The following is a 27,076-nucleotide window of genomic DNA, read 5'->3' as shown; positions in this document are numbered from 1 at the left end:
GGGTCTTCCACATGCAGGTGAACTCTTTCACAAGGCAACTGCTACATCCAATTGATGACCCTGAAACCACATTACCATGATCAGTGGGCCAAGATGCTGATATTCAGTCACCTCTTGCCATGTGTAGGAGACACTCTATGACATGCATAAGAACAAGACAGGTCCTGGTCTATAGTGGGAGAGCATAAGGGAAATTGGCATTGGACCTACCCTGCACCTCAATCAAGAGCTGCTTCCAAAAAATGGACATGTGCCTCCAGGACATGGATCCTTTCATGATGTAAAATTAGAAACCTGTAAAGATGGCAATCCTTCATTTATCTTTCTTCTATAGGAGCCCTGGTAGGGACAATCAGGGGAATATAGGACTCCTTCATCCACAAATGTTCTAGTTTTCTTTTGGCAACACAAGCAGGAGTCTGGGTTAGAGAAGTCATTTTCTTCACAGATGGATGATAATTTTCCAGGACCCCAGTGCACACTGTAGGAAACCCAGGGTGCAATTTAAAATATTTTACAACTTCATGTGTTTTTTTGAATTCTCACATTGAATGGACTGCAGTAACATGAAGAAAGGCCCTGAGGACACTGGTTTTGAAACAGGAGGGCACAGAGCAGAAGAAGCTGTAGGGCCCCGTAAAAGTAGCTTTCCCTTATGTCAGCCTTGTGTCCCAGAATAGATACACTTGTTCAAAAAAAATGGACACTGAGACTATGTCAGGAAAGCCAGGCATAAACCCCCTGTAGAGGCCACTTCCTTCTCAAGGATGCCCTGCTAAATGACTCTGGGCTTTCTCTGGATCCCAACACTTCAATCGTGGTGATTCCTTGGGAATGATGGATAGGTGACAAAAAGGGGACAGATTAGGTGGGAGCTGGACATAGTACCATCTGAGTTGGATCTAAGACATGTCAGGTATCCCATTTCAGAGTGCTCAACTTGGATAAAGGCAGCAGTACAGAGCATTTCTAATCAGTAGGCACTAATTTTATTTTAGCTTTTTATATAACATTGTAAGTTATCATCCTGTGTTGTCTCCTACTTGTTACTCCTGAACAATTTAGGGTCCAAATGATTTGTGCACACAGGATCTGGAGTTTGTGATTACTACAGGCTTTAATTCAATACAATGCACTCAACTCCAGAGAGGAGTCAAAGAGCCTGTATTGTAGCAGCTGCCCTCTGTGCACCTGAGGACCCTGCTGTGTACCACTGTGTGAGAGACACAGTGAGTGTGATCAGTATACACCAAGACAGAAAAACCATCTGAATACAGAATATTGAGCTTTAGTGCACTGAGGATCTATGCTGCACTGTAACACAGGCCATGATCCGTGCAGAGTTAGAATGGCAAGGGGATTCCTGATGGGACTATAGAATTTATGTGTGCTCATAGACACACAGACAAAGACACATACACAGACACAGACACCTAGACAGGAAGAAGGACACACAGAGACACACAGGCACACTTAGTATGCTTGGACCCTTTCTCTTTTGAAGTACCTACTTTGAGTATTATCCTATATCTTACCAATATGATTTAAGCTCTTGTGCTCTGTTTAATACTCCCACCCTGGTCGGATCTTTGGAATGTATGAACAAAAATACACCTCCACTAAAATATATCATTTCCAGTATCTGAATTTTTCAGATACTTTCTCACAGTGATAGTACAGTAACACAAATGCAGAATGGCAAAAATTCAGGTACCATCTCTTCTTGTAAGTACAAAAACACTCAGGAATCCAAAGTGCATTTATAACAGAATTTATTTAATTTTAAGACCAATAAAGTGCCTTTGCAAATATGGAGGTTGTAACAAAGACCATGTGCCAATTAATCTGCTGGAATTTCATAAGGAACCTGCTAGTGCCAGGTTTCCAATCTTTTCTAAGATGTGAATTAGGGGCTCAGAAGCCTGATGCTTAGAAACAGAAATTTATGAAGTTGATATTAAATACACCCATCACATTAAATCTGGTTAAATACATGATTTTTTTTATTTAAAGAGAAAAAAAAGAAAAGAAATAAAATAAAAAAAAATAAAGCAGTAAAAGGGTACAAATAATACAGAATTTCAAGAAAAAAATACAGTAAGATATCACTAGTTAATAGGTTACATATTGTCATCTTTGAAACAGTTGTCCAAATTATAAAATTAAAGCATATAAAGTGAGCATTCATACAATGAGATTGCAGACAGTGCCAATCAATGATCCAACAAAAGTCCTGTAATATGATTGGTAATTAAAAAACTCAATCAGCACACTTATTAAAAAGTCTCTTATTCAAGAGGCATTGTTATTATGTAGAGAGCAAGACTATTATCAATAGCCATTCCAGTAATCATTGCACAGAAAATTATTGAACTTTTTAATTTGGTAAAAACTGAGCCCTGGGACTAAAAAGGACAAGGAATGTCACTGTGTACAAAAACAGGAATTAAAGAGAGATATTTTACTTATTTCACTAGAAGGTAAAAAAGAAAAGAAAAAAATTTTTGGCTGCTCAATAAGTGAAATCCATAAAAAAGTCAAATGATTTTCTACCTGACCTACTTACTGGTAGAGGTGCATACTCTACTACTGTCCTTTAGTAAATGAGTGAATGTAACATTCATAAAAATAAGGACTTAGAGATTGCAAGATTGAAAGGGAAAGTAAAACCACTTCATTTGGAAGAAGGAAAAGAAATGAAGATCAGACAGCTACCTTCAAGAAGGTAATAGCTGGCCTTTATTCCTGGCTGCATTGCTTCAAGAGGCAAACATGCCCTTTCCCTGGAAATTGTGCCAGGCCCTGGGATCCCAACTCAGGTACCATTGCCAGCCTGGAAATTCCTACTTCAGCTTCATTACATTTTCTTTCATGCTGTCTGTGTTTTACATCTAAAATTGATGGCTTGGTTAAAACCAACCTTAGATATGAAGTCAAGTCAACAATTAGGTGACAGAATAATGCTCTAATTTAATGACCTTAGAGTGGAGTATATTCATACATGCCAAAAATGTTTTCACTTCCAGTTTAAAGTGTTTCTGTATCCCACACTTGATATCAGAAAGTGATCAAGTGGATCAAGTACAGGACTCTGTTTCAGCAATTTTTGTGAACCTCATACTTGGCTAGTGTATCTTCAAAATTTAGGTATTAGTTATGACACAGGATAGAGTATGAAGCTTTTCTGAAACAGCTGGCCTGTTGGATTTTCCTTCATCTTTATTTTTCCTAGAATTCTGTTAATATTTTTGTGTAGGTTCTTCAATGTAATGGATTTCTCTTGCTAATTGCATATTAAATAGTTCAATGAAAATGATCAGACTGAGAGAGTCCCTGTGAAAATCAGAGCAATAAAGCTTATGGCCTCATTCCTAACACTAGCCCCTACCCATTCCAGTTTTTCCTGGTCTGACCTGGGCAAGTAATCTTCTCTCCTCAAGGACTTGGTTTTTCCAGAGGACATTCACCTGGGAATATTTAGGACCCAGCTTCAGGAAAGTGTGCTGAGCCCTTTCAGAAACCCAGGTGAGCTCTGAAAAGCTGGTAGTACAGCCTTTAAATGGAAACATTAATCCTGCGGTTGCCAGTGACATCACAGGCGAGAGATGGGCCCAGGAGCCAATCATTGATAAAGTTGGGGCTGGCTGCTCACCCAATCAAGTGGACCAAGGGAGGAGGGCTCTTCCCAGTCCTGTTGCAGAAGTGCTTACTTAGAGTTTGGTGATGAGATCCTGGAGCTGAGCTTACATCTCTGGTTCCTGTGACTTCTTACTGAGGGTTGCAAAAGATCCTTGGAAATCCTCAAGCATCACAATGGTAACTTATTGGTACTGGAGCTGGGAATGGGATGGAATTGTGTGAGTTTTGGAAGGAAATAGGCAGAATTATTGCAAGCTTAGAGCATCATTTAGGGCAGCCCCAGGTACAGCTGTGTTTGAAGAGTGAAGTAGTTTGGGGCAATCCTGAGTTCTCTTCTCAGAATAAGGAAAAACTGTCATCTGAATTCCTTCTCTGAGAACTCTACTTGAAATGATATTACCACATAATCAGAACACACAGTATCACCACACTGACTGTCAAGTTCTGGAGCCAAAATGAGAAATGAGAATAGCTCCTTGACTTCAGGAATGTTTCTCATGGGGATAATCAGCTGGCCAGCTACACATGGCTCTGTGGATTTAAAATCGATCTCCACCTACCTATATGTGTATCTTTCTTTACATTTCTCCTTTCTTTTCTGTTTTATTTTTTATTGTTTGGATACAGAGCATATCTATGTAGTCAGGCCTGACCTTGAGCTCTGGGTCATGCTCCTCCATCAGCCTCCAATGTAAGGAAATTATAGTCCTGGGTCACCGCATCCAGAAAAAAGAACCACTTTGAGACCAGGTTCTCTAACCCATTTCTTCAGCCTGTGGGGTCTACAGGAAACAGGGTTTAGAAATAAACTGGCTATTTGTATTTACCTTTCTGTTATCTCAGGAATTTAGTAATTAGCAGCTGCACATCGGCTGCTAGTAGAATGGAATCTGCATTTTATTGTGGGGGAGAAAATTCACTGCTGATTCAAAGCCCTAGGTCACGGTCTAGTCTTGTTTTAATTCTTATCAAAGCTACTAATTTGGCAAATTTATCTCTGGCCCTTTCCTTTCCTAGTGTCTATTTTTTAAGTTAAGTAATGAAAACATTTTACATTTAACTACTGAAGCAAAGATTTTCAGAGTTTAGAATGCTGTGAAGTATTTGTGGGGTGCTCCTGAGGGGAAAGTTCCTGCAGAGAACAACTTCCTGTAGGTGGTGCATGTTAATCCCACCCTGAGAAACACTGCAACCTGTTGTTTACCAGGATGTAGAAATGTGATAAATATGAGAATGAAAATGGAAATGTGTCCCTTCTGAAAGAATGGCTGTAGCCTTAGGACTGTGCTTAGAAATTGGCCTGAAATTTGAAACATGTTTGGGATGTGGCATATTAACTTAATCCCAGTATTCAGGAGGTGGAACAGGAGGATCCTTGCAATTTTAAGCAAGTCTGGTCTTTAAAGTGAGCTCAGGGCCATAGTGTACTGCATTGTGAGACCCTGTCTCAATAAGAGAAAATTTGCAGGCTGAGATGAGCTTTTTGCTGAAGTAGAAGTATATTTAGAGTCAGGATCTGCATGAGTATTCAAGATTAAGAACAAAAGGCTTTTTTGAATGAGAAGGAGCAAAGATGACTGAAAGGAAATGGGGGAGCCTGGGCATGTTGAGGGAGGCCCAATCAGAAGCCAGAACAGTGAAGGATTTCTTAGATGAGCCTGAGCTTGTATGACTGCCCTAAAGGAAAGTCTACTTGCTAGGACTAAGAGTAGGAAAAGAGTCACAGGCATATAGAAAAAAGGGAATCTTTGTCATGGACAAATACTGCTACTGGTCTACTGATCAGTTTGCATAATCGTCTTGATGTAAATAGGAAATTAATACACTAGTATTGGAGGTTTGAAAATATGTTAGACATCCTAGCTAAAGTAGCGTGGGAAAGTTTTTCTGTTGGACACCATACATTTTAAGGCATAGATGGTGTTTCTTATTGTCCAATGACTGACCTCAGAAATTTGGCCACCACTTTCAACCTCCCAAATTTGAAAAAATATTTTAATTAAACAAAATTTTTGTTGCAGTTGGAGAAGTGGTCTTACTACTTTGCCCGAGGTGGCAAGAAGTGTTTAGACTTTTCCAGCACTTTGACTGTTGAGCTTGATATAGGAGAATGAAACTATCAACCTACTATATTTCCAGTATAGCTCTTGTTCTCAGAATTTTAAGAATGAATTTTATAAAGAATGGGATTAAAAGCAAAAATATTTATTGAGAGAAAGAAAGCCTCTGTCTGAGAGAGAGAAGGGCTGCTAAGAAGGTTGCCAAAGGATGTACCTTGTAGACATTTTTATAGAGTAAAACCATGAGGTGAGGCCAGTCTAAAGAGGGAAGAATGAGAAATCACAAGGCAGGCAGGCATGAGGGGTGAAAGAGATATGGTCAGCCAATAAGTTTAATTTTTCAGATAAGTTGACTAAATCAGGGACAAATGGGGAAACCAGTCACTTGGCAAGCAAGCATTCTTTAATGAATCAGTGACTCTTCCTGTAGGAGGGTGATTCCTTGCTTCTCAATCCATACCTAATTCCTAAGGATTATACTTAAGGGTGTGGCTGCATTTCCTTTACTTCTATTTTGAGATCTGGCCCAGAGTAAGAGGTGTGTGGCTTCTCCAAAGTCACTAGAAATCTGGTCCTCTATGCCAGCTAATTTGAGTGCCTAGCTCTGTCTGACTGACTGCCTGTAATAATTCTAACTAGCTCAGCTGCCTGTAACATGTTGACAGACATGTGCTACCTTCTTAGATATATTGTTGTGCCTCTACTTTGGTGTAGAGCACTGGGTCTACTTCTGTGGTTCACACTGTCCTAAACTCTCAGAGTCTCATGCATCATCTTCTGTAGTTCTGGGGTTTCAGGCATGCACTACTATGCCTGGATTAGTGTTTTAATTTTTATGTCATCACATTTCACTAAGGTTTCAGTGTTGGGGTAAAGTAAACAACACTGTGTCATGAAGGTTTACAGATATAATACCAGCCACTTGGGAGAGTTACAGTGATTATAAACCAAGGCCACCCTGGATAAGTGATTGAGAATTTTTTCAATAAGAGATGTACATTGTTGTTTTATGTCCACACCAGATTATCTTTTCTACAGTCCATGTGGCCCTTAGATATTGAAGAGAAAATGTTTGTGGATTAAACTTTTATTGAACTTTTATGTTGATGCATAGTTTCTACTATTGATACATGGCACAATGCAAAGCTTTACTGCTCATGTCAGGGGACATCCAGATAACTGTGTGGTCTCCACAAAAAGACACCATGGGAGAACAATGAATGATTCAAAGTGTCCTGCATTCAGTAAGGTACATATGATATTTAGTGTTGTGTTATTAATTTGTATTTCTTTTATATCTGAAATAAAGATCAAGGCATTCATTTTCTGCATGTTGAAAAAAATCTGATGTTTAGTGATGCTGTTTGGCATTTCACATTTGTTCTTGTGCTTATTCAATGCATTTTGTCATCAGTTACATTTAGGTTGATATAGTCATTTTCCAGTTGAGACTCAAATATCACTTTTATGTCATTCCTTCCAAGTATTCATATTGTCCTCTGTACATGTGTATATATTGTCTTCATATTGTCCTCTGTCCCACTTGCTTCCAATTTGGGGAGCTGTATTCATCTGTTTCTCCTGATAAGCTCTATGAGGAGAGCAGTGCAATGCTTTTTGTCAATGCATACACTACTGTGGGTGTTTTGTGTCTTTTTTCCCCTGGATTTTTATTATTATTATTCTATGGAGGTAGTCCAATCTGGTCATATTTCTTGACATGTATCCCCTGTCAAGAAGATTAAATGGAAATTTTAAATTGGCACAACTGAGCTGATGGTTAGACATTAGGGTTAGGTTAGACATAACAAGTATTTCTGTATTATATCTTTTAATGACATCTCTGTAACAAAGCTTCAGGTTTATAATTTCAGTTCAGTAGTGTTATTCAGCCTCCGAAGGATTCAAACTTCTGGCAGTTTCAGCTTTTTAAAGGGAGAGGAGTTTATAAGGATCCTAGGACTTACTAGAGTACAGATTACATACATAGTTGTGTGAGCACACAGAAAGAGTTCCAAATGGTGAATGGTGCATAAAAATTACTAGGCAGGGCACCTAGGCCTATACCCAAGTAAAGTGGAGAAGGAGATTATGCACAGGAAAAATGGACAATTCACATTGGATATTTTGTGATTAGTTTTCCCTTTTAAAAAATGAAATTTGGGATTATTTGATTTTTTCATGATACAAATTATTGCTTTAATTCCATGAGTATAATGTAGTACACTTGAATATGACAAGGAAGATTATGTCTCATGTACAGATAATTTTGTGAATCTTTTCCTTCTGAGGAAATGACTCTGGTAGCTGTAGGATTTTTTTTTTTTGGTAAAATGTATTCTTTTTCTCCTGTGAAGTTTTAAGAGAATCAGAAAATAATTACTACATATGAAGAATATCTATGAAAGGAATTCTTAGCCAATGAAGATTAATGTTTTGTGATGACTATTTGGGGTGCATCTCATAATGTGTATGAATATCCCATTCCGTTTTTAAAGCTATGAACTTCTTTGTGCATAACTGGTTTATATAACATGGGAAATAACTCACTTTGTTTGTGCTTGAAAACCACCAGTATGTCCTGGGTATGATATTAAAGGGAAAATAAGTCTCTTATTTTTTGAGCATGAGCACAGATGTTTGCCATTGCCTTAGGACATTGGCCTCAGGTTTGCTCATGTTCTCAAAATAAAATCTTCAACCTGCCAGTGGGGATTCTTCAGCAGAGACTGAGATTGGGAAGCAGGGGCCATGCACCAGATGTAATCTCATAGATCATGATTCCTCACCATATGAAACTATATCCAGACATGTCTTTCCTAATAACCTTGGAGTCATCAAACTTACAAAACATGACAGTAGAAATCTAAGCATAAGGAGTTTCAAGTTGAGTACATTACTTTGGAAAAATTACTAAGCCACAAGAAATTAACTTTCAACCATTGAGAAGGAAAGGGATATTATGGTAAATTTACTATGCTATGTTCTTGCCTCATAACAAGGAAATAATTGAGGGTGAGGCTACGTGTAGCTCTCATTATGCTTCCTGCTAGGGTTAGTTTTCATAAGTCTGGAATCCTTTGTGATGGAGGGTAAAGTCAGGTGACATTGATCAATATTTTATCACAGCCATAGGAAGTGGCAGAGACATCTAACTATGCTAAATAAAATGAAAGTTAAAATATGAAATCTTAAAAATACAGATTGTGTCCTACACATTAAGCTTCATTGGAATGATGGTTATTTCCAGAACTAATGAACACACCCTCAGAATTAAAAGTCATTTTAGGATGTTTAAAAATCACATAATGATTTTTTATAAAGTTTAACATAATCAAATTTTAACATACATTTTAGCATTGGTTATTATGAAAGTAATTGTTAGGACCCTTGCCAGGCTTGTGTAAACTACTCTCTTATATCTAGAGTAGTGTGATAAATGAGTAAACTATTGAACACATTAGCTTCTACAGTTCATAGTGCTAAAAGCTGGATGTATGATAAGAATTTAAATAATGGAATGTTAAATAATGCTGAAAAGCACTAGTTGCAAAGGGGTTTAAACTTGTGCCTGTTAAACCCACATATTGGTCTCTTTGAAGTAGGGAATTCACATGTACATGCAATTTTTTTAAACTGAGAATCAAACTCAAAATCTCACATTTCAAGGCAGGTACTGTGCTGTTGAGCTATATCCCTGGCCTTGTAAAATAATTTTTTGCTCTGAGTGCAGAGGGGAAAAGCACCATTGATCATGTAATTATTATAATCCATTGATAGTTACTGGAATTTGTTTAAAAAGTCATGCTAAGTGATGCACTTTGTGCTTTTTATAGCAGTTTCATAAACGGTTTTCGCATTTTTGAAATTATGTCAATGTGAATTGTACTTGGTACAATACTCATAATTTGCAATCCACTTGTTTATATCTGATACATATTTACATGGCACACAAAAGTAACTAATACAAAAACAATAGTGTGTATTTTCAGGCATCATAGCACAAAGTGTTTTCTAGACTTTAGAAAAAAGTCTGTGGAATTTCATAACCTTATAAGTAAAGGAGTTTGTGGAATTCAGGAGCTGAGTGTTGAGTTAATGAATTACTTTGTTCTTCCACACTTCAGTACTGTTTGGTGATTTTTACAAACGAGATTTACATTTTTTTTTCTATTCACTATTTCTCCTGAGTCAAATAACTTTTTGATATTTATAGACTTGTCCTCACTGATCTTAACTCTATAAGTAAAATCTTTGTATTGTGTTCCCAATCAGTGTTTTCTTGACTAATCCCCATCTTCATAGATTTCAATTTCTTTTCATTTTCTTTGCTGCTTGATTTTCTTCTGAGGAAACTGTGTCATTAACTGAGTGTTTTTTAGTATAAATTATACAATCATTCCTTTTTCTCTATCCCATTTCAGTGTTCTCCAATGCACATATGTAAGGAGAGTGTACAGTCTAGATGTATAAAGATATGCCTGTCTGTCTCTGAATGTAAATGAAACACATTGTGCTTTATTCCTGAGACACATAGCATTGGCTCAATCATGAAACAATGTTCTACTTGAATTGAAGGTTCTCTTCCTTTCCTGCAACCCATTTGTCATTCTCTGTGAATCTTTCACTGATGTTAATGTTGAAATTTGAACATTTCCCATATTTATAATGCAAAATATATCCTTGCTTCCAAGTATTGAAATTTTGTAGGCTTTTTTTTGTAACTTTCACCTATCATCAAAGGTATATTTAGTTTGTTTCTTTTTGGTGTTAGAAATTGATCTCAGGACCTTACATGTGTCAGCCAGATGTTCGTACCACCAAGATATAGTCCTGGAACAAAGATGTAATTGGTAAATTGCTATAAATTAATTTTAATGTTCATTCAGTGAAGGAGTTTGATGAATGGCCTCACTTTGAACTGGCCTTATTGCATAGACCAGACTGGACACTGTGCACAGGGCAATCCTGAAATTCCTTCTTCTATCAGCCTCTCAAGTGCTGGGGTAACAGACTTGTACTACAAAAATGGGCTGAATCTCTACCTTTTGTATTTAGTAACCAGTTACCTTGTTATACCTCAATTTTCATTGTATTTTAAATATTTCATATATATTCTTTTCCACATTAACTTTTTTTACTCCCTAATAGAACTTCTAGTATTCAAGTAAAAAGATACAATTTGGTATCTGTGAACTATAGGTTTATAATTACAATTTATAAATTCCTTGTCCATAGAATGCTCAATAAACCTTAATTTTCATTTATATTTTAGTAATTCATAACCCTCCTTTTATATTCTACTAAATATTTATGTATGAAACCAGTTTCAAGAGTCTAAATGCTGTATGCAAGAAAAATGAACACATTGCTATGAATAACCAGATGTTTGTGAGCGGCGATTTGCAGGCTCCCTCTTTGAGCTCTGCTTTAAAGCAAGAGAAAAGTATAGTATAGGAGGCCCTGCAGGACAATCCATGCTACAGTTCTTTGATCATTTTGACAGGGTGTAATAGTCTAGCATGAATGTTACTGAGTGACTATATTTGGATGTACTTTAGGATTGATGGTGATGACATGCAGTTACTACATAATGACCTTCAGTTAGACTGTTTATGACAGGAGCTGTGAAAAAGCAGGTTGAGTGTGTCTGAACTTCAGGGCAATTGCCATTATTTAGGAGACAGTGACTTTTGAAGATGTAGCTCTGAACTTCACCCCAGAAGAGTGGGATTTGCTGAATGAATCCCAAAAGAATCTCTACAGAGATGTGATGTGGGAAATATCTATGAATATTAATGCTACAGGTAAGGATGATATTTTTGTTTATTTATATAAGCAGAAATAATTATTTCTCAGTAATATAGTTTTATATAATTGATAATTATAACATTTGCTTGTAATCTCATGCCCAATTATATTATACCATGAGTATAAGTGGAATCAGTCATGTTTTAATGTAAATTTATAGTGAATTTTGTAAAATGTCTGTCTGTAATACAGGAAGATATGGTGTAGCCAACAAATTAAAGAAGAGGACAAAAATGGCTCAAGAAATCTAAGCTGATCAACACACAAAAGAGAAAGGGAACATTCCTTAAGTTCAGTGTTTGAGCCAACTACTACAACAAAGGTACTGGAAGCAATGAGATCGTGTTACACTTTATTTAACCTAAGAAAAATATCAAAAGAAAAACTTGATTTTATTTTGTATTATCTAGGAATCCATAGAAGAGTATTTGAATGTAGGAATCAGACATAGTGCTGATAGTATGTAATAAATGACACTGTATAATATATTAGTTTGAAAATTGCCTCCACAATCAATATCATGAAACTGTATGGGAGTAAAATTAAATATTGTATTCTGATATGCAGGAAATAAATTTTGAATTTTGTTTGAAATTCATCTTCAAAATATCCATTTATGTATATATGTGAATACTGAGACTTTCATGATCTAAAATTTTTTTACATAAAATCAGGATGTAAAATGCAAATGAATGCTACTGTTATAACAAGTATTTTGAAAATATCCTGTAGAATGTTGAGCTGTTCATGTTAAAGATTTCTCATACATTGTTCATGGATACATAAAATAAAATAGAATAGTAATCAATATTTCAGGTGTCTGAAAAGTACAATAATGTTTCATATTACTCCACATTTGCATCCATCCATATATACATTTTTACTTTTAATCCATGATTTTAGACTGTAGTTCAGGTTGATTTTGAACTTACTGTGTAACTTATACAAACCTGAAACTCAGACTGATCCTCATGCTTTTATCTCCTGACTGTTGAGAGGATTGTACTGTGTAATTATGTGCAGTGATTCAGTATATTGTGAAATACATTAAAATCATCAAACATTAGTGGTCAATCCAGTGTTTTGTTCAATGCAGCATATGAGAGGGCATTTAGAGTGTCGACTCACAGTAACTGAGCTCTGTGAAGAGCCCAGATGCCCATCACTAGATGCCTGCATAAAGAAAATGTAGGGTCAGCTCACCATGGTGATGCATTCTTGCAGTCCCAGTATTCTGAGAGCCTGAATCATCAGGATGACAACTTGAAATTCAGCCCGAGCAAGTTCATGATCAATGAGAATCTCTATCTAAAAAACAAATATTAGATCAGCAAATGTAATTCCCTAGAAGACCTGTGTTTAACGCTCTACACTGAAAAAAAAATATGTTATACAAAGAAGATGATGTCATTTTTCAAGAAACAAAAGGAGTTGGACCTTAAGTGAAATAAGTCAGACAAAGAAATGAAAATATCACAGATTTTCTCTTAAATGGAAATTAAAGCATATTTGATGAGAAAAAGGAAATAGAGATAACACAAGACCAGACATCTGTACATTCTATAGATGAGAAAGATGATCTGCTAAATAGACAAGGGGGAGAATGAAGACCCAAAGAGCTAAAAAAGTAATCAATATTTGATAGTCATTTCTACCAATCTCCTAAAATAATATTATGTAGTGGAATCATACACTAAATGAAAATTTCAAAATGAAAACCATCCTCTTTAGAATAAATATTACTTTGTAAGAAGTCCTGCAGGGCAGTGAGTCAGTTAACCAGCAGAATTACTTAGCAGGCATCAAAAGAAACTTGTCATCATAAATCTGAATTGTTAATGTAGAGCTTCTTTCATTGTGATTGATATCTTTCTTCGTATTTCTTTACAGATGTGATGAAGAAAATTATTTGAGAATTGAAGAGCAGCAATATAAATGTAATGAAGATGTAGAGACCTGCAGTGATTTCCAGTCCTTTCAGAAGCATGAAATGAGAAAGACTGGAGAGAGACTCTGTCAATATGGGCAATGTGGGGAGGACAGCTCTGATCTTAGGGAATAAACTCACCCTGAGAAGAAAATTTTTTCAGGTAAGAAAAGTGTCAAAACCTAACAGTGTTCAAAACCATGGGAGAAATCACAGTTCAGGGAGCTCATATGTACAAAAATACTAAGAGAATAATTCCATGCCTTCATACTATATTGAAAAAATGCTACAAAATATGTTGGAGAGAAAAACCATATAACGGAGAAATGTGCACATGCATTATCTTGCAGCAATTCCTTTAAAAACCATAAAAAACACCGCACTGGAAAGCAAACATGTGAACACAAGCAATGTGGGAATTGATTTAGTACATGCAGTAGCTGTCAAAGACATAAAAGAATTCAAACTGGGGAGAAACTATATATAAGCAAAAAAAAGTGGAACAGCATTCATGAGAACCTCAGAATGTAAAATATGATAGAACTCATACTGGGGAGAAATCATTTGTATGTAAGCAATGTGGGAAATCTTTCAATCAAAATCATAAACTTATAATACATGAAAGAATTCACACTGGGGAGAAACCCTATGTATGCAACAAATGTGGGAAAACATTTAGTAGAGCCTCTGATTTGTAAAGTACATAATAGTATTCACTCTGAGAAGAAGCCATATGTATGTAAGTGGTGTGGAAAATCTTTTAGACACAGAAGATTGTTAAGTAGACATAAAAGATTTCACAGTGTGGAGAAAACCTTGATATGCAAACAATGTGGGAAATCTTTCAGTCAAAATTGTAACTTTCTTGTACATGGAAGAATTCACACTGGTAGAAACCCTATGTATGTGAGGGGTGTCTGAAATATTTCAGTCAAAACGGTAACCTTATACACGAAAAAGTTCACCCTTTTGCAGAAAAAGAAACCCTATTTCTTCAACAAATGAGGCAAAGCATTCAGTACAACTTATTGTTTTAAAGCTCATGATAGAATTCACACTGTGGAGAAGCCATATGTATGTAAGCAGTGTGGCATATCTTTCTGTCAAAATGGTACCCTTACTCATGAAAGAACTCAGACTGGGTAGAACCACAATGGATACAAACAATGTGGCAAAGAATTCAGTATGCAGAGGTGCTGAAAACAAATCTTTTTATTTACATAAGCATTTTTGGATGTCTTTCAGCTTTAGTAGTAGCTTTTGTATATATAAAAGAATTCACTCTGTACAAAAACAGTATCTATATGATGAATGAATAAATGGATGTGTTGATAAATTCTCACTTCATTAACATAAAAGATCCTTCTGGGAAGAAATCCTATGAATGGAAGTAATATAGGAAAACCAGAGCTATTGTCACTACATAAAAGAACTTCCTCTGTGTGGTAATTCTATACTTTTGAACAGTGGTGGAAAGCCTTCAGTGCACAAAAATTTCATTGAATAGAGGAAGTAGGCCCACAAGGTAAAACCCATATGTATTTAGGCAGTGTAGAAAAGATTTGCAACTGTGTTTCCTTTTGCAAACATAAGATTCCCCTCACACTGGGGAGTAACTACATGTGATAAATATTTGGTAAAAGTTCAGCTGACAGAGGAGCTAACCTTCTAAATGATATCATATTGTGTCCAAGGTCTATACATTCAATGTGGAAAGAATTCAGTATTCATGGTTATTGTCATATGTGTGAAAATAATAATAGTTAAGTGAAATCATACATATGTAATGACTATTTTGATAATACTTTGAAAATTGCTCATATAGAGGAGACCTGTTAAAATAATATAAAATTATTGCTGTCAATATATATGCATAGATTTTTTTGAAAACACCCTCAAACATAGCATTGTCCTAAAATGTTCTTATTTCTTGTTTTATAAATCACACTTAAATATCTTTAATAAATCACATTTCTTTAGTCTTAATGAAAAATCACAATTTTAATGAAAATTTAAATACGTTGAATCTTTTTTAGCATGTTTTTGATTCATCAATGTCTTGTCTAGATGGATAACACTGACTTATCTCATGACCATTTTTCCCACCATGATCTATAACTCCTGTATCAGTTTATCAAGAAGGATCTATATGTGTGTATTCAGAAGTGTGCTTATATTTATAGCCTGTATCTATGTATTCATGCTTATGGTAAGATATACCATCACAAATGCAAAAGCAGAACCAGTCACTGACAGAAACAAGAATGAGTTTAAATTAGGGAAAAATATTTTGTACTCAAGAAATTTAGAAAAACATTCAGTACATAAACATGTTATAAAATACCTGTCTGAACTCATACTAAGGAGAAACTCAATGTTGGTGAACATTGTGGAAAACCTTCCGGTCAGTATTGTTACCTTGTCCATAAAATTGTTCACAGTTAGGAGAAACCTTATGAAAGACTTTTGTGAAAGGTTCTGCTGATCATCCAAATTTTCTAGACATAGAAGATCCCACACAAGGAGAAATCTTCTGTATGTGAGCAATGTGGGAAATCTACCAGCCAAAGCCATAGCTTGCAAACACATCAAAGAATTCACAGAGGGAAAACTATGTAGGTAAGCAATTTAGGAAAGCATTAAGTTCACACAGTCACTGACAAAAACAAGAAAGAACACACAATGGGGAGAATGTTTGCATGTAAGCAATGCAACAAATGTTCCCAGCTCCAGTGATTGTAATGACATGAAAAAATTCACACAGGGAAGCAACTCCATGCATTCCAAAAATGAAGAAAAGCATTCAATGCAAAATAAGTCAACAATTAAGGAAATAATACACACAGTTGAGAAAGCCCATTCATACAGTCAGTGTAAGAAGGATTTCTTGAAGATTTTTCATTTTATAAATACTAAATTTCCCACATATTGTGGAGTAACTGTGAAAAACATGTATTAAAAAAAATGCCACTGATAGCCAGGGATTTAGCTCAACAGCATAAACACCTGCCTGGCAAATGAGAGGTCCTGAGTTCAATCCCTAGTACCAAAAAAAAAAAAAATCTGTTGATAGATGCTAACCTCTAAAAGGAAGTCCTATTGTGGCCACAGCCTATGTATGTGAGGTGAGCAAGTCCTTAGTAAATGTGGGTATGGTGAAATGTGTGAAAACCAGGACTATGAAGCAAAATTGCACTTATGTAAGTGACTATTTTGAAAATACTTTGTAAATTATTCATGTTGAAACCTGTAGAAATACCATAGAAAATTGATTTCAATACATATTCATAGATATTCCAGAGATCACACTTGAAAATGGAGATATCCCAAATCATATTCATTTTGTGTTTCAGTGTCACACATAAGAAGCTGATCTATTTGTCTGTAGTGTTACTTTTTTAAAACATCACACTTTTTAAAGATAATTCAAGGATTCTGAAATATTTCCCCACATTTTAGATTCATTGATACTGTCTTCATAGATGACACCTGTTTTCCACAAAAGCATTCTTTTCCACTTGGATCTGTCTCTATTTTTTCTAGAATGATCATTCAGAAGTGTCCTTCACCAGTTTTTATGACATGCATCTATGTAGGTGTGTTTATGATAAGATAATTACAAGAGCAGATTTAAAATATGTATAATTGCATTAGCTCCTGTTTCTAGCACATAATGCAAGTGTTCATCTTTGGAAGGCATCTATGTGTATAGTGGGTCTAAGTTCTTTATTGTTGCCTTAACATCTTCTATTTATATTTTTCCTCTATTTCTTGCTTCTCTCCATTCCTGAAAGATGTATAATCCTACTGCCTATCACACATCATGTACCTTTTTTTTCCTTTGGTACCAAAGATTGAACTGACAACTGCAAGCTTGCAAGGCAGACACTTCTGCCACTTTGGTAAATCTCCAGCCCCTACATTGTGTACTTTTATACAAATGTAAACACCATTCCTCTTATATTAAGTCAGTCATTTGTAAACAGCAGAATCCTGAATATGCAAGTGAATTGGGATGTCATACAATTCCTAAGGTTCAAGGATAATTCCGGAATACGATTGCCAGAATAGAAATAGTGAATGATGGAAATGATGTCACTTTGTGACACCAGAAAAACAGTCAGCAGTGTGCAATGAATAAGGTGATTCTCACATTGTAACATTAGATTTTTTTTTGTCTGAAATGGTCTTGCTATGAAGTTCAGGTGGGCCTTGGGCTCACTTTAGTCCAGGCTGGTCTTGGGCTCACTTTGTAGTTCAGGCTGGCCTTAGGATCAATTTGTAGTCCAAGCTGAATTGAACTTGCATCAATACTTCTGCCTTAGCCTTCTGAGCCCTGGGATTACAGGCATGCACACTCATGCCCAGGTTTTAGCATTAAGTTTACCTAGCAAAAAAATTTCAGGCAAGGAATTTCATACACCACTTTTGCCCCTCTATGTCCAGTATTTGGTGCATGGCACTGTTAACTCTCATAGTCTCCATTTAGGCACATGTTCCACAGTGGCATTTTGGCAGCATTTTATGATATTAAAATATAATTCAGAAATAAATGTTGACCAAGTCTTAATCATGTTCCATTCTCTGTAGCATTCATGAATTTAATGTCACTTGGATTCATCATGGATCTCAGTTTCCTTCATCAGAGGGCTATCATATGATGTGACAACCTGACAAGAAGGTTAAGTGCAAGGAAGGATGAGAAATGAAGAGAGACAAGAGGTTCACAAGATCCTGATTTTACCGTGGTCATTATTCAAATGTCTGTAATTAGTAGCACTGTTAGTAAACACATTCATAAACAGTTAAGTGTATTCCAAAATCATAAATATATATTAAATGTAATGTGTATGTTTCACTGTGTGTAAAATATTACTCTCTAATAGAGGAAAAATACATTGAGGCAGTTATTTCTACACACTTGATTCCGAGGTAGAATATTGCTGGTAAATTCTACAATGTAATTCCAAATTTTACTCCCTTATCTTACTGTTTTATCATTTTTTAAAATAAAATGATTCAGACATAGGCAAGGTGGTGATTTCATGTGATTTAAGCAGTCCAGGAACCTGAGGCAAGATGATTTCAACTTTTCAATTTAAGCCCAGGCTTGGCAACTTGGAAACATAGAGAAAACCTGTCTGCAAATACAAAATGGTACTGTGGAGATAGCTCAGTATAAATATGCTGAATTCCAATCTCAGTCCTGAAAACTTAAATCAGACCTTGTTTCCTGATAATGCAGTAAAACCATTGGCCTCATCTCAAACTCTGAGAAGACCTGGCCTGTTCTCACCCATCCCTCCTTGGAGTTTAGGAATCATGTCCAGAGTACATAGCCTCAAATCACTGCAGTACATTTCCACTCTACTAATGGACATAGGAGTAAATTTGCAAAAAATACAGGTAATCAATCCCTGTTCTCTAAAGACAAGAGCAACCTCATTTTAAGTGCAGTAATGCCCTTGAGAATTTCATCAGCCCATATGTAAAACAAAAATGGCATGTATCAACTTGTTCATCAGTTCAGATTTTAGATCACTTTCCTTTTCCCTTCAGTCTCAAATATTTGGTCTTTCATTACCAGCTATTGGGTGATGCAGGAGGGCTGTGTGCTTTGTGATCTGGAAAGAGGCATAGGGAGATCAGGACATTTAATTATATGGGGTCCTCGTTTATATTTTTGCTGCCATATTTTGGACTGAGTGTCCCCTGCTGATGAAGGCCCCTAGAATTTGGGCCTGGTTGCTGGATGACTTCTGCAGACAGCAGGAATCTATGCACAAGGAAACATCCTAAAGGCTAGGAAGTTAAGTTTGGTGCCAGGGGCTCTGAGCTGGATACAAATGGACTAGATGTTATCTGTTGAAGTTGGAGTCTTCCCATGAAACTTGTGAAGTCTGTGACATGACTTCAGTACTGGCTTCAACCTGATCTCTTCAGGCCTGTGGCATGAGGCTTGACTGGCAGTGGGGACCCCAGTGCCCTGTCCTCTTCCTGATTCAGATTCAGCAACATGCAAAGTGGAACACATTCCACAAAGTCTCCTTCAGCTCTGTGTCTTGACACTATATGGTGACTTCATTTGTACATGTGGAGTCTACAGGTTCATCTGCAGTTTCTACATAGAAACATATTTTTTCCTCCATCCCCAGTCAATTTTTTATCTCAAAAGTCAGTCCTGATTACCCTGCATTAACTGAATGTTTTGGCAGCAAAGAGTCCAGTTCATGAAGTGAAGAGTGAACCAAGCCTTTATAAGGTAAGAATTAAATTTCCATTTTCCAGATCATATCCTCATGGACATATACAATACATGATACATGTGACTGGTTTGAAGGCTGTTTCCATCTTTGACATAATTTGTGGCATGGAGTGCTCTTAAACCTTGTTTCACAAACATGTATCCTGACTGAGGTAGAACATGTTTCATGGAAATAATACAGAAACTTGGGGATACACTGAATGTGTACTTTACCACCATCTCAATCATAGGAAAGAAATTAGCATGAAAGAAAAACCTAATATTGTGGGCCACAGGGGATGATGGAGCACAGCGATATCAACGCCTGGACCAAGGAAGGACTCCCTGAGATCAGATTGTCATAGGTTGAAAATAAAGACTGGGCTGTGACCTACTGAGTGTGACAGAAGTTCAAAGAACATTAGACCTGAAGATGCAATGGAAATGTATGGAGAAATCTGTTGGTATTAACCTTTCAAACATGGTATTTACAAAGGTGAATTCAAACAGTTGAATTTTGGCAAGAAACAATCTAACATTTCCAACTTTCATTTGACAAATGTCTATTCATTTTAGATACCCATTTATTCATCTTTAAATTTAGGAGATCTCATTTCTATTTCATTTCTTTATGTATCCTACATATTAGTACTTTTATGATAAAATACTGGCAAAAAGTAGTTCCCTCACTATGTGTTGTCTCTTCATCCTATGACTGGCTTCTCTTCCACTGTAAAACCTTTGTAGTAAAATGTCACAGCTGTTGATTCTTTGTTATGTTTTCTGTGCAACTGAGGTTTTGTTCATAAAGTTGGCCTCAACCAATGTCATCAAGACTTCTTATCCTATCTTCCCACACATTTTTGATTTTACTATTTATACCTTTGATCAACTTCAATTATAGTTCAGTGCATGGTGAAATCATGGGTCTAGTTTACCCTTTGGTATGTGGAAGCCAGATTTTCCAACTCCATTTATGTAGGTTTACTTCTTCTAGTTAATGTGTTTGGTTCCATTTTCAAAGATTGAATTGGCTGAGTATGCTTGTAGGTATTTCTGAATATTTCAATTTTTCCCCTGGTTCTCAGGTCATTCTTATCTTCTTCTCCAGTAGCAAGTTGTATTTTTAAATCACAGTAGCTTAGCAGCCCAATTTCAAGGCAGAGATTGTGATGTTCCTTGTCCTGCATTTGTTCCAAGAAATGTTTCTGGTATTCTAGGTCTCTTCTGCTTCCAAATAAATTTTTAGGAAAGTTTTCTCTAAATCTGTGACATATGCTACTGTAATTTTGCTATGGATTGCATTAAATCTGTATAATAACTCTGAAAGTATGGACATTTTTACAGAATTCATTCTTCCACAAGAATAAGGGATATCAACACATTTTCTGCTATCCACTTCAATCAATCTTTTAGAAAGCAATATTTTTCAAGAAGAGGTCTTTTACTTTGTTAGATTTATTCCCATGTACGTTCTTTTATTGTGTGGAGCTATTACCATAAATTTTTCCAGTGCCTCCTGTAAAAAATCTAAAAATTAAGAAGTGTTTTTATTATTTATTTAATGTAACATTATTATTGAATAACTGATAACTTAAAATAGTTGAAGCACTTGATTTTTGTGATTTTAGATGTTAAAGCAGGTATACATGATAATATCTCTTATTTTGATGTCCCGTTCTGCTACTAGGCAAACAAGTGTCTTGGACAGGTACTGTTTTGGCTCACGTTGGAATTGTGTATCTCCCTGGCTGTCCATGTTCTGGTTTTCTCAACTAAACAATCCAATATTCATCCCAGATATAATAGCAACCTGTATTTCCATCTGTTTCTCATTGCAAGTCAATGTTTGATTTAAGAGTTTTATTAAATCTTTCCACTCTATCTCATCGGACTGAGCAAGTCATCTGTACACTTTAATGCACTTAGTTTCATCTGAAAACTTTCTTGGATTAAGTTTAATCTGCTTTAGATTAGTGAGAAAAAGAGACTCCTGAACTTAGATAGTTTCTTACGACATAATTATAGTTGGAGTGCAAACAAAAATTACTTCTTTTCTGAAGAAAGTTGGAACATAAGTGTATTGAGACCCTTTGTCAACTTTTCTACATTATGGTCCTTGAAATGGTAGAGAACCATGATTAATAATTCTCTGTGTATTCCATTTTGGTTCTAGAATACATGTTTTTCCTGGGAAGGTTCCAGAAATATCAAATGGCACTATTTTTGTTACTTCATGGCTTTGTGCTTTCCAGGTAAGCTCTTGTGCTATCAGGCTAAAACACTGGCCCTCAAAAGTCACTTTTTCAACATTAAAAAGTAAAACACTTTGCAGTGCTTAAGCATATATTCAAAAACATCAAGGTATTTTGATCTTGTATTCATGTTTAAAAAGGAAAAATATCTGGCATTTGTGTTAAATTATATTTATTTTTATATCCTCAAATCATGCCTTAAGGGAATTCCACTCCAAGTAAGGTGAACACCATCCAAAATGAGCTAAGAAGATAAAATTTGACACACCTATCTCTGCTCAAAATGATGTGTAATTATTTTCTTCTCCAGAAATTTGTCTACTTACTCCCATAAGTGTTTTCATGAGGACGTTAAAATTGATCTCGAAAAAAAAATAAAAAAACCTGTTTACAAAAGAAAGCAGTATTTACCATAAAACTATCTCTTTCTATGGTGATCAATTTTTTGAGTTCTCCAGGAACTATACTCTTGATAGTCTTTGACTGCCAAAGAAATAGCTGGAAAAAATTGTTGCACTAAATATGTGAAATAAATCAGAAAATCTTAAATACTTCATAGTTTGTTTTATGTAAGAAAGTAAGAATATAAATATGTTAAATGGCAAAAAAGAGAGGTAAAAACAAAGATATTTTGAAAAACTAAAGGGAACTAACAAAAGGAGAGATTTTAGAGGAAATGTAGTGAAACAAGAATTAAAGAGATTTAGGCACATGTGTAAGGACCTACAACAAATGCATCCATTATATAATGTAAACACTATTGATAAAAATGAATAACAACCAAAATTTTTAAAAAGGAGGTAGAAAAATTTGAGACGGAGGAAGGTAATCACAAGTAACTTTGACAAACTCATTAAGAGGAGCCACATGAATGCTAATGCTATTGTCTTTCAAAAAAGACCAGAACACAGCACAGGCACACACATTCCCACCACGGGGAAAGAGGTCTGCCAACTGCAACAGGAATGTCCAGGAGCTGGAGCAGGAATCAATCTGCTCACTGACCAGGAGAGCAAAGACCTAGACAGTGGGAATGACATTCATACAGCATCAGATTCTTTGTGGAGAACACAACTGCTCATGACACTCAACATTTGAAATGTTCACAAAGCAAGCATCATTAATATAAAAAGTATGATCTGAGTATATGGACAAAAATGAAAGCAAATGAAGTTAAAAAGACAACAGAGCACTCTTACATGAGCTATCAGACTCTCTTTAACGCATCTATGTTACCAGATTTACTCAGGACACTCACACCTGCTGTGGACAATGCCTGGTCTGAGGGTCTAATCACAACTCTGTTTATATAGCAAGAAGAAAGGCAAATAGGGCCTCCCTGTGCTCATGAAAATCAGCCCAGCCCTCACCCTGCAGATCTGCTGAGGAACCCAGCCCTGGATACCCAGAGGTTCCCACTCAGAGATGAGGGCTGAGCACAGACAATCACTATGGATTTGGGTCTGACTTGTGTTTTCTTGTTTGCACTTATGAAAGGTAAATTATGGACAACAAGCAATAAGGGAAGGGTAAGTGGACATGATTGTGGTCATGTGTGAGTTTCCTGTCCAAGATGTCCTTGTGTTTTCAGATGTCTAGGCTGAGAAGCAGCTGTTGGAGTCCACGGAGGCTTGGTGCAGCCTGCGTGTTTCCAGGAACTCTCCTGAGCAGCTTCTAGATTCCTGTTCAGGAGCTATGACTTGCACTGTTTCCTCCAGACTCCAAGAAAGGGGCTAGAGTGAATCGCATACATCAATCATGATACTAGTACGCAGACTCTGTGAAGAGCCGATTCACCATCTCCCAAGAGAATGGCAAGAACACGCTGTATCTGCAAATGAGAAGCCTAAGACATGGGAACATGACTCTGTATCATCCTGCAGTGGCACACAGTGAGGAGACATCATTGAGAGCTCCTACAAAACTCTCCCGACTTGGAACCAGTAGGGGGTGCACATTCTGTGGGGGAAAAATGGCTCCAGGAGCAGGTGCAGGAAAGAAAGTGGCATATGAGGGCTTTCATTTGGCCTCTAGGAATTTTTTTTTTCTTTTTTAACATCCTGTGACCTGAGGAAACCCTGACATACATAGCCTTCATTTGATAGTTTACCTATCCTAGGTGAAGTAAACATTCTTCATCAAAATTAATTGCATAAGTACATATATATGTACTTACTTTATTCATCTTTTTTTAGGAATTTCACTTAATGTTTATCCATTGCCATCTCAAAAAAACTTAAATACTTCTGCAATGAACTTTTTTTTAAAATGTCAAATTAATCAGGCCTGGCGGCTCATTACTGTAATCCTATAACTTGGGAGGTTGAGACTGGAGGATGAATTGTAAATGTGAGACCATCCTGGGTTACAAAGTGAGCCCAAAGCCACCCTGAACTGCATAGTGGAACGATGTCTCCAAAACACAAAAAAAGTCGATTGAACATCATGCAAAAAAAATTTTTGCTAGTTTTATTCTTGGATGAGATGTTGTCAAATGCTAAAATAAAAGCTTCAGAGTAGAAAATTAAATCTATGATGTCCATGTTTATAAATCTTAAAAATAAATGGCCCAATCCTCATCTTGGATGGTAAAATGTAATGTAATGCAATGTAGTGTAAGAATACCTGATTCCTCAGCTCAGCCCCAGCCCCATTAGGAGTCCTTTGCTCAGAGAGGAGAGAGAGGAGGGCAGCTCGATGAACTCAAGACAGAACCAATGAGACAGTGAACACTTTCTGTCCAAGAGAACTAGCAGGACTTCAGCCTGCAATTTCTTTTTGGACTTTACAAATTAGGAATTCATAAATTACAGCATGCTAAACTGTAAACAATCTCTCCCCTCTCTGTATCCCCACCTCTCTTTTTCTCTCACTCTCTCTATCCCTCTCATTTAAATCAGTTAAATAATGGAGAATATGTAAGAACAAATACTGCAATTTCATATATTCAGAATTTCTTTCTAAACTGATTTCCATAAATCTGACCTTACACATTTAGTTTATTTTATAACAGTCTCCTTTCTGAGGTGATTCTGCATGTATCAGTGGCATATACTATAATTTAAAAAGTAAAATATAGATATTGGAACTCAGGACCCTGGGAAACCAAGCAAGCATCTGAAGGTTGTGTTTCTTACAGGCTTTAATCCAATACACTGCTTTTAAGTCCAAAGACCAGTCCCACTGGTCCCAGCCTGTTTTGTAGCAGCTGCCCTCTGTAACTCTTAGGACTCTTCTGTGCATCACTGTGTGAGAGACACAGGGAGTGAGATCCATGTGCACTGAGATAGAATTACCATGTAGAGACAAAAATTGAGCTTTAGGGCACTGAGGGACTGAGCTGCATTTTGACACAGGTCAGAAGTTGTGCAGAGAAAGATTGGGGGGGGATTGCTGGTGGGATTGATGAATCCTTGTGTGTTCACAGAGACACACAGAAATATACACAGACACACACAGACAGGAACACAGACACACATACACACACACACACATACACACACACACACACATAATGACCTTGGACACTTCCTCCTTTGATGTAGCTGCTTCTTGTCTTATTCTACATCTTGACCAGTATGAGGTGGGCTCCAATGCACTGTCTCATTTTCCCACCATGGTCTGATTTTCAGAAGGAATGGGTTAAAATACACCCCCAGTAAAAGTTCCATTTCCAGTGTCTGAATTTTTCATATACTTTATCACTATGATAGAAAGTTCAGGAACACAAACACAGAATGGCAAAATTTCAGTTACCATCTCTTCCTGTAAGTACAAAAACCCTCAGGAATCCAAAATGCATTAATAACAGAACTTATTTAATATTAAACAATAAAGTGCCTGTGCACTGTGGAGGTGGTCACAAAGACAGTGTGCCAATGATTCTGCAGGAATTTCATATGGAACCTGCAATTGCCAAGTTATCAATCTTTTCAAAGAAGTGAATCACTGGCTCAGATAAGTCAGAAGCTTGATGCTTAGAAATAGAAAATTATGCACTTGACATCAGATATACCCATCACATTAAATCTTGTTAGACACATGATTGGTAATTACAAGCTCTATCAGCACATCTATAAGATAATCTCTTATGCAAGAGGCACTGTTATTAGGTAGCGAACAATACTATTACAAAACAGCCAACCTGTAATCAATAGAGAGAAATTTATTGAACCTGTTAATTTGGTAGAAACTGAGCTCAGGGACTCACAAGGAACAGGAATATAGCTCTGGACAAAATTAGGAACTTCAAGGGATGTTTTTTCTTATTTTACTAGAAATTAAAAAAAGAAAAGAAAAAAAAAGGGGAATCTGTAAAAAGAAGAAAAATGATTTTCTACCTGACCTAGTCACGGGTTGGGGTGTTCTGCTGTCACTGCACCACAGGAAATGAATGTAACAGTCATAAAAATAAGGGCTTAGAGATAGTAAGACTGAAATAGAAAATGAATACCCTTCACTTGGAAGAAAGAAATTAAATGAGGGTCAGACAGCTACCTGTGAGAAGGTAGTGGCCAGATAACTGATTGCCTTTGTTCCTGGCTGCATTGATTAAAGAGACAAAAATGTCATTTCCCTGGAACATGTGCCAGGCCCTGAGGTCCCCGCTGAGGAACCATTGCCTGCCTGCAAATTCCACATCAGCTTCATTAGATTTTCTTTCATGCTGTCAGTGATTTATATCTAAAACTTATGGGTTGGTTAAAAGCAACCTTTGATATGAAGTGAAGTCAACAATAAGCAACAGGATAATGCACTAATACAATGACCTTAGAGTGGAGTGTATCCACATATGCCAAAAATGTTTTCACTCACAGTCTAAAGTGTTTTTTTTTATCCCACATTTAATTGACAGGAAATGATCTAGTGGATCAAGTGCAAGACTCTGTTTCAGCAATCACTGAGAAACTCATGGTTGACTAGGTTTATCTTTAAAATGTAGGTATGATTTATCACACTGGGTACAGTACAAAGTTTTTCTGAAACAGTTGGACTATCGATTTTCCTTCATCTTTACTTTTTCTCAGAAGCTTGTTACTGTATATGTCTAGTTTCTTCATTAAAGCTGTAATGGAATTCTATTGGCGACACATATTAATTTAGTCAATGCAAATTAGCAGAGAGAGACCTTGTAAAAATC

At 36.4% G+C, this 27,076-nt stretch overlaps 1 long non-coding RNA gene across 1 annotated transcript; it reads left to right on the top strand.

Moving 5' to 3' along the window:
* Positions 1-3,629: 3,629 nt before the first annotated feature.
* Positions 3,630-18,440, top strand: LOC134474729 (uncharacterized). Its single transcript, XR_010045583.1, has 4 exons — positions 3,630-3,816; positions 11,703-11,832; positions 13,401-13,600; positions 18,028-18,440. It is a non-coding gene; the product is annotated as an uncharacterized LOC134474729 (long non-coding RNA).
* The last annotated feature ends 8,636 nt before the right edge of the window (positions 18,441-27,076 follow it).

The sequence above is a fragment of the Cavia porcellus genome, unplaced genomic scaffold, assembly GCF_034190915.1.
Source record: "Cavia porcellus strain 051 isolate PalLab524CR breed Dunkin Hartley unplaced genomic scaffold, mCavPor4.1 scaffold_37, whole genome shotgun sequence".
Taxonomy (NCBI): domain Eukaryota; kingdom Metazoa; phylum Chordata; class Mammalia; order Rodentia; family Caviidae; genus Cavia; species Cavia porcellus.
Note: the sequence above shows the minus strand (reverse complement) of the source record. Positions and strands in the feature narration are given on the sequence as shown.